This window comes from Miniopterus schreibersii (assembly GCF_964146895.1).
Source record: "Miniopterus schreibersii genome assembly, chromosome: 1".
Lineage (NCBI taxonomy): Eukaryota > Metazoa > Chordata > Mammalia > Chiroptera > Miniopteridae > Miniopterus > Miniopterus schreibersii.
The window spans coordinates 151,907,285-151,920,456 of record NC_138101.1 but is presented as its reverse complement, the minus strand read 5'-3'; the positions used below and the strand labels follow the sequence as shown (position 1 = coordinate 151,920,456).

The following is a 13,172-nucleotide window of genomic DNA, read 5'->3' as shown; positions in this document are numbered from 1 at the left end:
CCCCATTGCCTGATCATTATCTTTATCAAAGGATGCTGCCTTTGGCAGAGTACCATTTTAGAGGGGAAATAGGACAATAGGAAACTGCCTTTGAGGGGGAAAGAAAATTAGAGAGCAAAAAGTATGGTTTCTGTTTTTACCAACTTTATAGCAAGGTGATAGATTTCTTTACAATAGCCATTTACAATGAAACTGTAATTTTCCATTCTGAATAATTGATCCCCCCACATTCATGCAGAGGTTAATGAATGCATGCACTTGGACAAACAAATAGTTTCAAGGGTGGCATTGTCTGCCTTCCTCAAGTGGTTGAACCACTGAAGGAACCGATGGGTATTCTTTCTCAGTGCTATTATATCATCTCATTTTCTTTTTGGCAAGCTATCATTCTCATAGACTTCTGGTCCATTGCCCCCTTTTTTAGTATTGGCAGTTTTCCACTTTTGTGGAACATGGTCTCTCCCTGCCCGTCATCGCTCCCTCACATGATAGATTAGCTTCTCAGGCTGACTGAGGTGGAAGCAGTGGGCAGGGTGGGGAAGGGCTTCATGGAACTGTAGGTTGACTCTTGGTTACTATTCACACAGGCTAAAGTCAAACAGCTTTCAGCTTAGTATACCGTGTGGTGGTTTCCCAAGGCTGGTCCTCAGACTCGTGCTCGTCTTAACATCAGGTTTTCATTTGTCCATGGCAGAGACTGCAGCCTTTCTCAAAAGGGACTGCCCTTTTTCTGAGATCTTGCCTTCCAATTTTTTTTGCTATTAAATGCCTTTTCTTTTTTGAAATGATGGTGAAAGTAAAAGATAGTATTTTCTTTTTTTCTTCTAATTTTGCTTTTAAGAAGTGAAATATTAAAATGTTTTAGTAGTAAAACCCCTTAGCAAGGAGCTTTAGCAAGCTTATTTTAGCAAACTTTATCAAGCAGACAAACTTTAACAAGCTTATTTTAATTTTTTATATTGTCATTGAGGCAGGTAATTTTATGTTTATGCATTATTGAAAAAAGCATAAGAAATATAAAATAAATTTAATAAATTCAATTTTAAAACCCTCAAAAAAGGAAATATGAAATTGTGTGTTGCTATTTAACTAGATGGACTTTATCATTTTTCTAAATAACAATTATTTTCATGGCTGTAGGATATTTTATCATGTTGATATAACATCACTCAAACCATTTTTCCATAGATAATTTTAAAATTCTTTAAAACTTTTATAGTATATATAACATGGATTTTCAATGTGGTTTTAATTTTCATGTCTTTAAAAAAGAAATCTTTATTGTTGAAAGTATTACGGATGTCCCATCCCCCCCCATTGACCCCCTCCACCCTACTCCCACCCCCTCCCCAGGCCTTCCCTGTATTATTTATTGTCTGTCCTTGGGCTATGCATATATTCATATAAGTTCACTGGTTAACCCCCTCCCCCAATCTGAAATGTTCGTCTTTTGCATGCTTCAATGTCTCTGGATCTTTTTTGTTCATCAGTTTAATTTTTATGTCTTTGATTAAGCTACTCTCTAGAAAGATTAAACATCCCTCTCTATGTGTTTACTCTTTTTATTTCACCTTATGTGAATAAATTCTTTATTTCTCTTTTAATTTAACTTTTGAAATAGCAATAGTTTAATTAAAATAACATATAGAATAATATAATAGAAATAGGAACACTTTGTCAACCATATGTTATAGAACTATTTCTGCTTCTATTTTTTAGCTTTTAGGAATAGTTTTATAAATTTTAATCTACCAACATTTCCCTTTGTGTGTTTTCCTATTTTTTGCAAGCTGAGAAACTTCTCATTATTCCATAGGTCAAATAAATACATATTGAATAGTCTGCTAGTTTTTCCCATTAAAATTATATCTTAGATGTTTATTATAAATACCTTTACTTGCAAGGTATTTATTTTGATGTATGATCTAAAGTGCTGTTTCTCAAAGTGTGGTCAAGAGGTCACCTGTATCAGAGGCATAGAGCTTTCTTGTTAAACGTGCAGACCACTGGAGTCAGAATCTCTAGGAGTAGGAACTGGGAATATAAATTTCTACAAGCTTCTGCTATGACACTTGTATTAGGATCCTTTTGCTGTTATAAGAAATTACCACAGCTTTTGGCATAAAAGAATACAAATTTATGGTCTCACAGTTCTGGAGGTCAGAAGTTTAAAATGGGTCCCCTGGAGATTCTAGGGAAAAGTCTGTCTCTCTGACTTTTTTAGCTTCTAGAAGCCTCATGTGTACCTTGGCTCATGGCCCCTTCTTCCATCTTCAGAGCTAGCAATGTAGCATCTTCTCTCCTCTCTGACCACTTGCTTCTCTTTTATAGGGATTTGTGATTATGGTGATTATGTCGCCTCCATTTTTTCAGGAAAGAAGAGTTTAGAGAGACTAAATAGGTTTCCTTGGGCTACATAGTTATTAGCAGCAGAGACAGGATTCAAATTGTCTGTTAACCATGATCTTAACCATGAAACTGTAAATATCCAATCTTATTTCATCCCATTGTTACAATATAGATTTACTTCAACAAATCATCTTTAAGCACACTCTTTGATGAAAGTATTTTTACTTTGATTAGAAATATATAGGCATAAGGTATGAATGCAGTAGTTCTAGCTATCTCTTTTTCCCTTCAATTAAGTTGTTTGGATAAATTATTTCATTCTTTAAGATTGGATTTCTTTTCAAAAGAATCTGAAAAACATTCAGTTAGTTTACTTTGTCTTAGATCTATTAAGATACATTGCATTTAAATCAGTGTCTGATGAAACTGATAATTTCAGGGTTACCATATTTGGTTGATTTTAACACATACATTCTCTACATTTTAAATCTTTGAAATCAGATTCCTTTTTTTCTTTTTTTTAATATTTTTTAAATTGATTTCAGAGAGAGGAAGGGAGAGGGAGAGAGAGAGAGAAACATCAATGATGAGAGTCCTTGATTGACTGCCTCCTGCATGCCACTTCCTGGTGATCTAGCCCACAACCAGGGCATGTACCCTGAGCGGGAATTGACCGGGAATCGAACCCACAATCCTTGGGTCCAAGGGGCAACACTCTAACCACTGAGCTACACCGGGCAGGCCAGATTCTTTCTTGCACTTGATGGAACATTGTTGTTTAATTGGAAGATTTTTTTTCTTAGTGAAAGATAAAATAGTTATAGGTCTTAAAATTAATGGCATCTTAGATTTGATGAATTAATAGCAGTAACTGTATACATGAGATGGACATTCCATGTATAATTGGCCTATTTTGGGAAGTAAAACAGTGTGATGTATTATTAGTATTGTTGTGAACATTAAATAAGATAAAATATTCATCACAGTATCTGGCACATACTAAGAGTTTAAGAAGTTTCAGCTGTTAGTAAAACATTATAACTGTTAGTGTTAAAAAAGCAGGATGGATCCACAACCACAAAGCAGAGTGCTGTTCCAGCAGTCTTTTCGTCAGTGTAAACGAAGGAAATCAACCATTTTTCAACTATTTTCTATGGACAAGACCCTTTATAAACAGAAATCTGACTGGCATTGAATTAACATTTTCTAGAGTGCTGTATTTACGGAATGCTGAAAGCCATCATTATATAATATACTGGACTGCACATTAGAGAATCTTATTCTGGCATATTCTCAAAGTATAGAATTTAATATAGATATTCAATAGTCTAGTCTAGGGTAATTTTGTCCAAGAAACACAGCACCGGAGGTTATATGGGAAACAAGGCTATATCGTCAGTAGACTTTGAGAATGTCACTTATTGTAAGAACTGTGCTTCCCACAGTAACTTAACCATTTTTTTACTTGTAAAACAAGTCTAATAACAACGTTAGAGAAGTAGCATTTCTCCCTTCTTCCAGTAACTAACCTATTTTTTTCAGACCCTGAAGACATCTAAGTATATTTATACTTATCAGTCATTAAAATGCTTAATATAAAACATAAACCGTGTTAATTCCTTTGTACAGAAGGCCATTTTTTCTTGGTCCTGAGATAGTAAAGACTCATCTGAGCTTTGATATTTTTCTTTTTCACTTGCGGAATTTTCTTCTATGATTTTTCTGTTTTTTTCTTTATAATTCTTGCTTCCTGAGGGGAATTTCTTTTTTTCTTTTTTAAATATATCTTTATTGATTTCAGAGAGAGGAAAGGAGGGTGAGAGAGAGATAGAAACATCAATGATGAGAGAGTCATTGATCGGCTGCCGAGCTCGCAACCGGGGCATGTGCCCTGACGGGGAATTGAACCCTGATCGCCTGGATCCCAGGTCGATGCTCAACCACTGAGCCACGCCCGGCCGGGCTGAGGGAAATTTCTTGAGTACAATTTTAGCATAAGTGAATAGATTATTTTCACTATTGAATTTTTTCAATCTGTAAAAATAAAAACCAAATGAAAATATTTTTCTTACATTTGACAGGAAGTAAATTTTCTAAGTTAATAAACTTAATTTTTCAGAGCAATTTTAGCTTCACAGCAAAATTGAGCAAAAAATACAGTCGTCATATATGTCCTGCCCCCACAGATTCACAACCCTTCCTACTATTCCTATCCCATGTCACAGTGGTAACACCTTTTACAGTCAGTGAATCTGTAAACACATCATCATCGCCAAAAGTTCATAGTTTACATTCTCTGGTTCACTTTTGGTAAATAGGATATATATCTTTTTCTAGAGTTTTATAGGAGGTAAATATTTTTTAATACATGGCTATTTTTAACTAAAAAGTAAATAATGTACATTGAAAAACAGTATGTTCTTCAGCAGTTCTTGTTCAGAGGTAGTTTGTGGGTTTTTTTTGTTTTTGGGTTTTTAAACATTTTTATTGATTTCAGAGAGAGGAAAGGAGAGGGGAAAGAGAAACATCAATGTTAAGAGATAATCAACAATCGGCTGCCTCCTGCACACCCCCCCTGGGGGTCGAGCCCACAGCCCAGGCATGTGCCCTGACCAGGATTCTAACCCTGACCTTCAGGTTTATAGGTCAGCATTCAAGCACTGAGCCATTCCAGCCAGGGGGTATTTTGTTTTTTAAAAATTTCCTTGGCACATTCTAAATTAAGGATGGCATTTCCTTGAGAGATTTCTTTTACATACTTATTTATCAAATAAAAATGACCTTATAAATATTTTCAACCCAATAAAGGACATCTATGAAACTAACATTATACTTAGTGGTAAACTATTGACCACTTTTCTTGCTAAGATCAGAAAGAAGGTATTTAGTCACTTCAATGCCACATTGTATACCTAGTCATTGTGAGAAGGTAAGTAAAAGAAAAATAAGCATTAAGACTAGAAAGAAAGAAGTAAAATTATTTGCAGTGACATGATTATTTATATAGAAAATCCTAATATATAAAATAACAGCAGTTAATGAGCTAGCCTCTGTCTTTAAGGAACTCACAGTTTTTCATCTTTACTACCAATAGTATAATAAATATCTGCCTGAGGGAATAAGGGAGGTTTTGTTTATGCCTCTATTAAATGATTTTTAAGCTGGTTCTTAAAAAGTAGAAGTTTGGGCTTTAAATTATAAACAGTGGGAACCATTATGGAGATCTAAGACAACATAATCACATTATATTTGAATGGGATTCTAAGAAGGGGTATGGGAATTTATGGGAAGGGTAAGAGACTAGAGGCAGGGAGATCCATCACAGAGCTTTTTAAATTATCCACGTAAGAGGTGGCCTTAGTCGTATTGGCACAGATTATAGAATAGGAAGAAAAGTGGCTAGATCTGTTTAGGGGGTACAGCTTACGGGACTCAGTGGCCGAGGCTTTGGCTTGGGCGGTTGAGCATGGGTAACGTTAGTCCATACAGTGTATAAGGAACTTGAGGAGGAGCAGATTCCGGGCTGGAAGAGCGCGGGGGGGGGGGGGGGGGGGGGGTAGGTGATAAGGCTGGACTTAGTGAAAACTCTACATTACTTTTTGCTTTGCTTTTCCCTTTATTCCTCACCCTTTTCCTCTCTTTAATTTTCTCCCTTTGCTCCCACCTTGACTTTATTAAGTAGCTATGACATAGAACAAAAGGCGTTTTTCTTCCTTTTGAGTAAGACTAATGAGGTATGCTGGACATACCTCACTTCGGATTCTCATAACAATTTTGCAAGGTGGTTGGACAGTCATAATTGCTAGGGATTCATGGTTCTACTCACCATTTCTCCCTGTGAGTTCCAACTGGAATTAGGTACTCACACGGTTGATAGTAAAATGAGAAATAAAATATCGCTTTATTATATTGGACACCCCCCCCATAGTCCCCCAAGTACAAGGCTTCTGGAAACCCATTTATGCCTGGTATTTTCACTCCCTCTTTTATTAACTGAGAACATCTAGGCTCTAGGCACAGGCCACAGCATGCCTTATCCAGAAATCTGGAACTAAGTGCAAGACTGCCTCCTCTGAGTTTCAGGAACGGACATGAAATATGGAGCCAAATTCCTGAATTCAGGTTTGTTGTATTAGTCAGCTTGGGCTGCCATAGCAAAATACCACAGACTGGGTATCAACAGAAATTCATTTTCTCACAGTGATGGAGGCTGGGAAGTCCAGGATCAGAACGGCAGCTGATTTGGTTTGTTTTAAGGGTTCTCTTCCTGGCTTGTAGACAGGGGCCTTCTTGCTGTGTGCTCACATGGTCTTTCCTGGGTGCATGTGCCTGGAGAGAGAGGGAGAGAGATCTCTTCTTCTTCCTATAAGGCCACCAATTCTATAGAATTAGGACCCTGTTCTAATAACCTTATTTAACCCTGATTACCTCCTAAAAGCCCTATCTCCAAATATAGTCTCTTTGGGGGTTAAGACTTCAACGTAAATTTTAGTGGGACACTATTCAGTCTATAGCACTTAGTAACCTCACTTCAGAGTAAATGGAAGTTAAAATTGACTATTAAAATTACACTAGTCATTTAGTTTCAAAATATTTAGAGATATTTTAGATATCCTTCTCTTACTGACTTGTAATTTAATTCCATTGTGGTTGGAAAACACACTTTGGATGATTCAAATCCTTTTAAATTTATTGAGATGTTTTATGGCCCAGAATGTGGTGTATCTTGGTAAATGTATTGTATGTACCTATTAAAGATGTACTCTGCTTTTGTTGAGTGAAGTGTTCTGTAAATGCCACAATCATCTTAAATTTTTGTATGTAGTATATAAAATTTGCAAAACATTAGTCTGGGCCTGATAGGCAGAATGTGTACAAAATGAGCAGCAGCATTAGAAAAATTTGAGAAACAATTCAGAACATTGAAAAATCATTGAAATTCCTAATTCCCACATGTCTGATCACTAAGCCTGCCTTTCTTTCATTCATTTTTATTGGTTATACTAGTTGTGCTAATTATTAATGATAGAGAATTAGTGATTAGGGAATCAGCCAAGGCTGCTTCTTTGATTTCTGTGAGACTTAGTGTGATGAAATTTACAAGACCTGTCCCTCAAAATTAACTGCTTTTAGCGTTTTTGAGAAGGCACTATCAGATGGCAGAATTTGCTTTCAAGTTGGAATTAAGGAAATAAGTTCTCGACACACTGTTGACTGAGGTCCAGGAACATACATAATATCATTTTAGTGGGGTCTGTGTGGGGGGGTGTTAACAATTATATTAAAAGACCAGTGTGAATAAGTTAAATTATTATTTTTTAAACATAGTAAAATCAAAGTTAAAAAGACTTCTTTTACATTGTCTGATGTCTTGACCACCTGCAAACTGCCACTGGTTGTAGTGCTAATAAGCTGAGCTTACCTGTCCTATAATACCTGCATTCTACAGAGTTGGTCATACTTAAACATAGACCTCAAGTAGACCTACAGGTGCTAAAGTCTTTCAGTTAGCTGTATAGCTACACATAAGCACACATTCATTTTGTTTATTTATTCATGGAGCTCTCCTATACACCAGACACTGTCCTAGGCACCAGTAAATAAAATGGTGACTATGTTATACCTGGCTCCTGCACATCTAGAGTTTATAGCCTAATTAGAGATGAACATCCTAAATCACAGTTGTGTGATCATTGGAGGTGGGACACATGAAGCTTATGAGAGGATTTCTTTTTGCATCTGCTTCCCACTTGACTTGAAATTTAACCAGAATCAGGAACTAAAAAGAAGTTGGAAGATTTTCAACTTCTGCATTGGAAAATATGCAGTTTGTAACAGTGTACTTTTTAACTCCTTTAACTCCAGCTTCCCTTTCCTCATTGGTGTTTTCTAACCCATTCACAACTCTTCTTTCGCAACCATCAAAGTGTCAGGCTTAGTTTGGGTGCCCATGGCATATGGCAATCCATACCAGGTACAATAGATAGTGAGGAAACACATCTGAGGTAGGTAAGCACCTAGGTCTCAGTGGCAAAAAATAGGCCCAGAGTGGTTACATGGGCAGAGAGACAAAGAGCATTCTGGCAAGAAGGCAGACTAATAGCCGTGTGAACTGGAAGTCCAGTGAAAATTCAGAGGGGTTGGGAATTAGACACCAAGATGTTTTACACTAGGACCAGAATCGACGTTCAGAGGCTGGTTAACTGATAGAGTGAGCAACAAGAATGACCTGGATACTAAATCAACAGCTACCTTAGGCTGATTTTCCATCCATGATCCCTCCCTGAGTCAGAATTGGAATTGCTCTGCTGGGCGGAAGAATTTAGGTAGGCAGATTGGATGAGATTTGGAAATAAGTCCTCAGATTTCTAACATTTTACATACACGTGAGATCTGGTTTAAGGCCTCACTACAAATTAATAAAAATACATGCTCTTGAAGGTTCCTTTGAGTTCTTTCACTCCTGAATTCTATACAAAAGCCAAGTCTCATGTCTTTTTTTTTAATCTTACTCCTGCATTTTTGCCCACAGAAACTGCTTAATTTTCTTTGATGATAAAGGGACCAAGCTTGGTTTTAATTAACTCTAAGTGTTTTTATGAACAAAACAGAACATTGAAACACTTTATTTATAAGCAGATGTAATTGTACAGCCTTTCCAAGCATTCTGAGGATAATGTTTCTAAGTGAGATATCGCATTGCTGTTTCTGGAACCATATGAACTAGGCCTTTTTCATAATATCTAAACCAAGAGAGCTTTAAATGGGCAAGGCAAAGAAAGAAAAGAATAGCTATTTAAATTCTTTTACTACCAGGAATCCTTGAAGATATGTCTGTCTGAGAAACTTTCTAGAATCTGTGCCCTGCGTTGATAGGGTAGACTCTTGAGTCATTTTCGTTTGAAATGAAAAATAAAGTATGAGCTTCAGTAATTATGAATTAAGAACTATTCCTTAGAGATGGTTTTCTGATTACTGATAATGTGTTTGATCTTGAGAAATGATTTTACAAATTTAGTTTTCTTATCTGTAAGATAAGATAAAGACCACATCATTGCATTTATTTTTTATTATTTATTTTTAAAAAATATATCTTCATTGATTTTCAGAGAGAAGAAGGGAGAGGGAGAGAGAGAGTTGAAACATCAGTGATGAGAGTCATTGATTGGCTGCCTCCTGCACGCCCCCAACTGGGGATCGAGCCCACAACCTGTGCATGTGCCCTGACCGGGAATTGAACCTCCGTCTCCCAGATCCTAGGTCGATGCTCAAGCACTGCGCCAAGCCCAGCCGGGCTGCATTTCTTTTTATTTTAAATATAACAAACACTTATGTGGTGCTCTCATTAGGTGCTAGGTAATAGTCTAAAAATTTTACAAATAACTCAATCCTTGTAACTACCCTTTGAAGGTTTATACCATTACTATCCCCATTTAATAGATTAAAAAACTGAGGCAAAGAGAGTTTATGTAACTTGTACAAAGCCAAACAACTAGCAAGTAGCTGAACTGGTTGCATGAACTCAGAGTGCATGCTGTTAGCTGTTATTATGTGCTACATCATGAGGATTAAAATGAAGAAGCACTTGATAAAAAACTCAAAATGATGGTGATCATCTTTGTTTAAATTGAATGTCTGGGTTATGTGACAAAATTTAGAGCCAGTTTTCAAAGAGCTAGATTATTATAAAAAACATGCATATGACTTAGGTTTTCAGATGGCACCTCAGAATGTTGCAGTGCTTTAATCATAAATTTATCTTTGGCAGTTATTGTATGTCAATGTACAGCAGAAATATTTGGTTGAATTCAAACAAACCACATGCATGTCCAGAAAGTTGCTTTTAAAAGTCAATCTGGCCCAGCCGATGTGGCTCAATAGGTTGAGCATCGACCCATGCACCAAAAGAGGTCACAGGCTTGATTCCTAGTCAGGGTCAGGGCACATGCTTGGGCTTTGGGGGGCATGCAGAAGGCAGCCAGTTGATGTTTTGCTTTCACGTCCATGTTTCTGTCTCTCCTCCCTTCCTCTCTCTAAAATCAATAAAAACTTTTTTTTTTTTAATTAAAAATAAAAGTCAGTCTGTAATAAGTCTGTGTACAGATCACTTGCCTCTTTCATAATAGAGTGCTGAGGATTTTTAAAAATTCAGTTTGTTTTGTTGCTTACAAAAACAATAAAAAATATTTTTGTATTTTAAGATAATCTGTAAGTGAAAATATTTATGTGTAACTAATATTCATAAAATAATAGTACACATTTAAAATTGCTTTTGTTTACAGCCACAGCCACTATTTTCTGCACTTGTCACTAAAGTCAACTTTGTCTTTTACTCTCTGCTTAGACTTCTCACAGTACATAAATAAAATTGCACCAGAAGTAAAGAAACCTGGATTCTAGTTTGCAGTATACAGCTTTAAGCAAGAAACTTGATGTCTTTGTATCCTATTTTCTTCATCTAGCATTAAGGTAGATTAGGCTACATGATTTATAAAGAACTGAGTGGGAGCTGGTAAGCATGCTGAGTTTTTCCTGAAGTGATGGTTGATTTGCACTGATCTGTCCGTTCCTTTTTCACGGTCACATTTGTGATCAGCGCCCCAAGTTTGGGAGAAGGTTGGCTGAAGTTAGCAGTACAGTCTGTCCATGGAACAGAGTGAAACTTACCCACATGGTGGTGAAATCCATGACCTTAAGGTTGTGCGCCAGCACCGTGAAGTAACCATTCGTAGTCTAGATGGCTTACATGACTGGTGAGAAGTACAAAGTAAGTGAAAGATCAGTGTGGAAATGAGTTAGGAAAGAATTCTTTTGTGAAAAAAATAAGGAGTTGGAAAGCTCTTCAGAAAGCTCATTATTGGTGGAAAGCAGAGGAGGAAGGCGTGTTTAATAGCTAAAAAATGGATAAGCAGTGCTACCAGGTGGGGAAGGGGTAGAGCAGGGTATAGAGAACAGTTTGACTGAAACAGAGACACCATGTAGGGAACAGTAAAAGATGAGATGAGGAAGCAAAGCAGGAGACAGTTGAGACTTTGGAGGTAGAGTCTAAAGCAGGGTCGCCTCTGTGTGATTCCGAGCAGCAGCATTCACATGCGAATCTGGCACTGCTCTTCGTGGTGGCCCTGGCACCTAACGTCACACTTAAGAGTGTGTGTGCGTTGGATTCAGTAGCTAGGAGACCGTTACAGTAAGGCAGGTGTGAAGTAATAAGAACCTAACTAGGTGATTGTTTTGGGGTTGAAAAGGAAGTATTTACTTCCAAGACAACTTTAAATAACACGTTAGTAAGATTTAGTGACTGGATTTCAGAGCCATAAAGAGGGAGACTCTCCTGCCCCTATCCCATAGACTTAGAAGGGAACTTCTTTTCTTCTGTTTTAGGGTTTGGCAACAATTTTGTATGAGTGATGACACTGCATATTTAATACTCATCTTGCTTTTCTAGAAAGGGATATTGTGATGCATGAATGGCCATTGTGTTAAAAGAGGACTGTGAAAAGTAGGCTTTTGTATTTATCATCTATACCCTTTGGAATAATCGACAGTTCACAATAATTGACATCTGTCCAATCTTCTATCATCACCATCTACTGAGATCGCTATTGTCAAGGTCACCAATGACTTCCTTCTTGTCAAATACAGTGACCTCCTCTTTGTGTATATTTTATTAAACCTCACCAGTGTTTGATACCATTAACCACGCCTTCCTTGAAACATTTTTTTCTTCTTGTGTCTTTTAAGATACTGTACTTGACAGCTCCTTTTAGTGATTCATCATCTACCAGATTGCTTCTTGTTGGAGCACTCCAGGGCTCTGTCAGGAGTTCCCATATCCCTCTAGGTAACTCTTGACTCTAAATACTTTCCAAATGCAAATGATTCCCAAAACTATATTCCCAACCCTGCACAACTACAGTAACCTCCTAACTAGTATATCTACCTACTGTGATTCTTTTTCCTGTTTTATTATCAACATAGCAGCCATGGTGATTGTTTTAAAATGTAAACCAGGTCATGTCATTTCTCTAGTTAAAACCCTTCAATGGCTTCCAGTGGCATTTAGGATAAAATTTAAACCCCTTGTCCTGGCTTCAAAATCCTGTATAATCTAGTCCCTGGCCACCATTCTAAACTTCATCTCCTACCATTTCCCCTTCTCCCACTGCTATTTCAGCCTCACTCAACCTTCTTTCAGTTCCGGAGACATTACCCATTCATTCTTACCTTATACCCTCTGCTCAGAATACTCTCCCCTGATTTTTGAAAGGCTAGCTTCTTGTTCAGATCTCAGCTTAAATGTCATCTTCTCAGAAAAACCTCCCCTGAATACTCGATATACAGCATTCACAGAGTCACTCTCACATCACCCTTTTGACAGTTACGGCACAGCACTTAGCCCCATCTGATATTTTTCTTATTAATTTTTTTTTGTTTTTCTCTGCTACCCCACTAGAATTTAAGCTCCAATTCTGTGTCTAGGAAAGCACCTGGCACACAGTAGGTATACGATAAATATTTGTTGAATAAATAGTCTTAATACCTACATACTGGTTAAGTCGACTGAGAGGCCAATTCTTTGAGCATAACCTCTTCTGCTAATTCTTAACACCTATTCTCAGACCCATCCATATATGTTCCTCATCAGTATGAGATTCTAGTTTTTACCTAATTTTTTATTTTATTTTTTAAAATATATCTTTATTGATTTCAGAGAGAAGAAAGGAGAGGGATAGAGAGATAGAAACATCAGTGATGAGAGAGAGTAATTGATCGGCTGCCTCCTGCACTTCTCTGACTGGGGATTGAGTCCGCAACCCGGGCAT

At 37.1% G+C, this 13,172-nt stretch overlaps 1 protein-coding gene across 8 annotated transcripts in view; it reads left to right on the top strand.

Moving 5' to 3' along the window:
* ATOSA (atos homolog A) overlaps positions 1 to 13,172 on the top strand; it is an 81,083-nt gene that overhangs the window by 35,394 nt on the left and 32,517 nt on the right. Inside the window, exon 1 of one of the 8 annotated variants that reach the window (XM_081116732.1) lies at positions 12,109 to 12,190. The exons of the other annotated variants lie outside the window; for them this stretch is intronic. The gene's annotated coding sequence lies outside the window, so the exon portion shown is untranslated. Of the gene's footprint in view, positions 1 to 12,108; positions 12,191 to 13,172 lie in introns of those variants that run through there. 8 annotated transcript variants of the gene reach the window in all.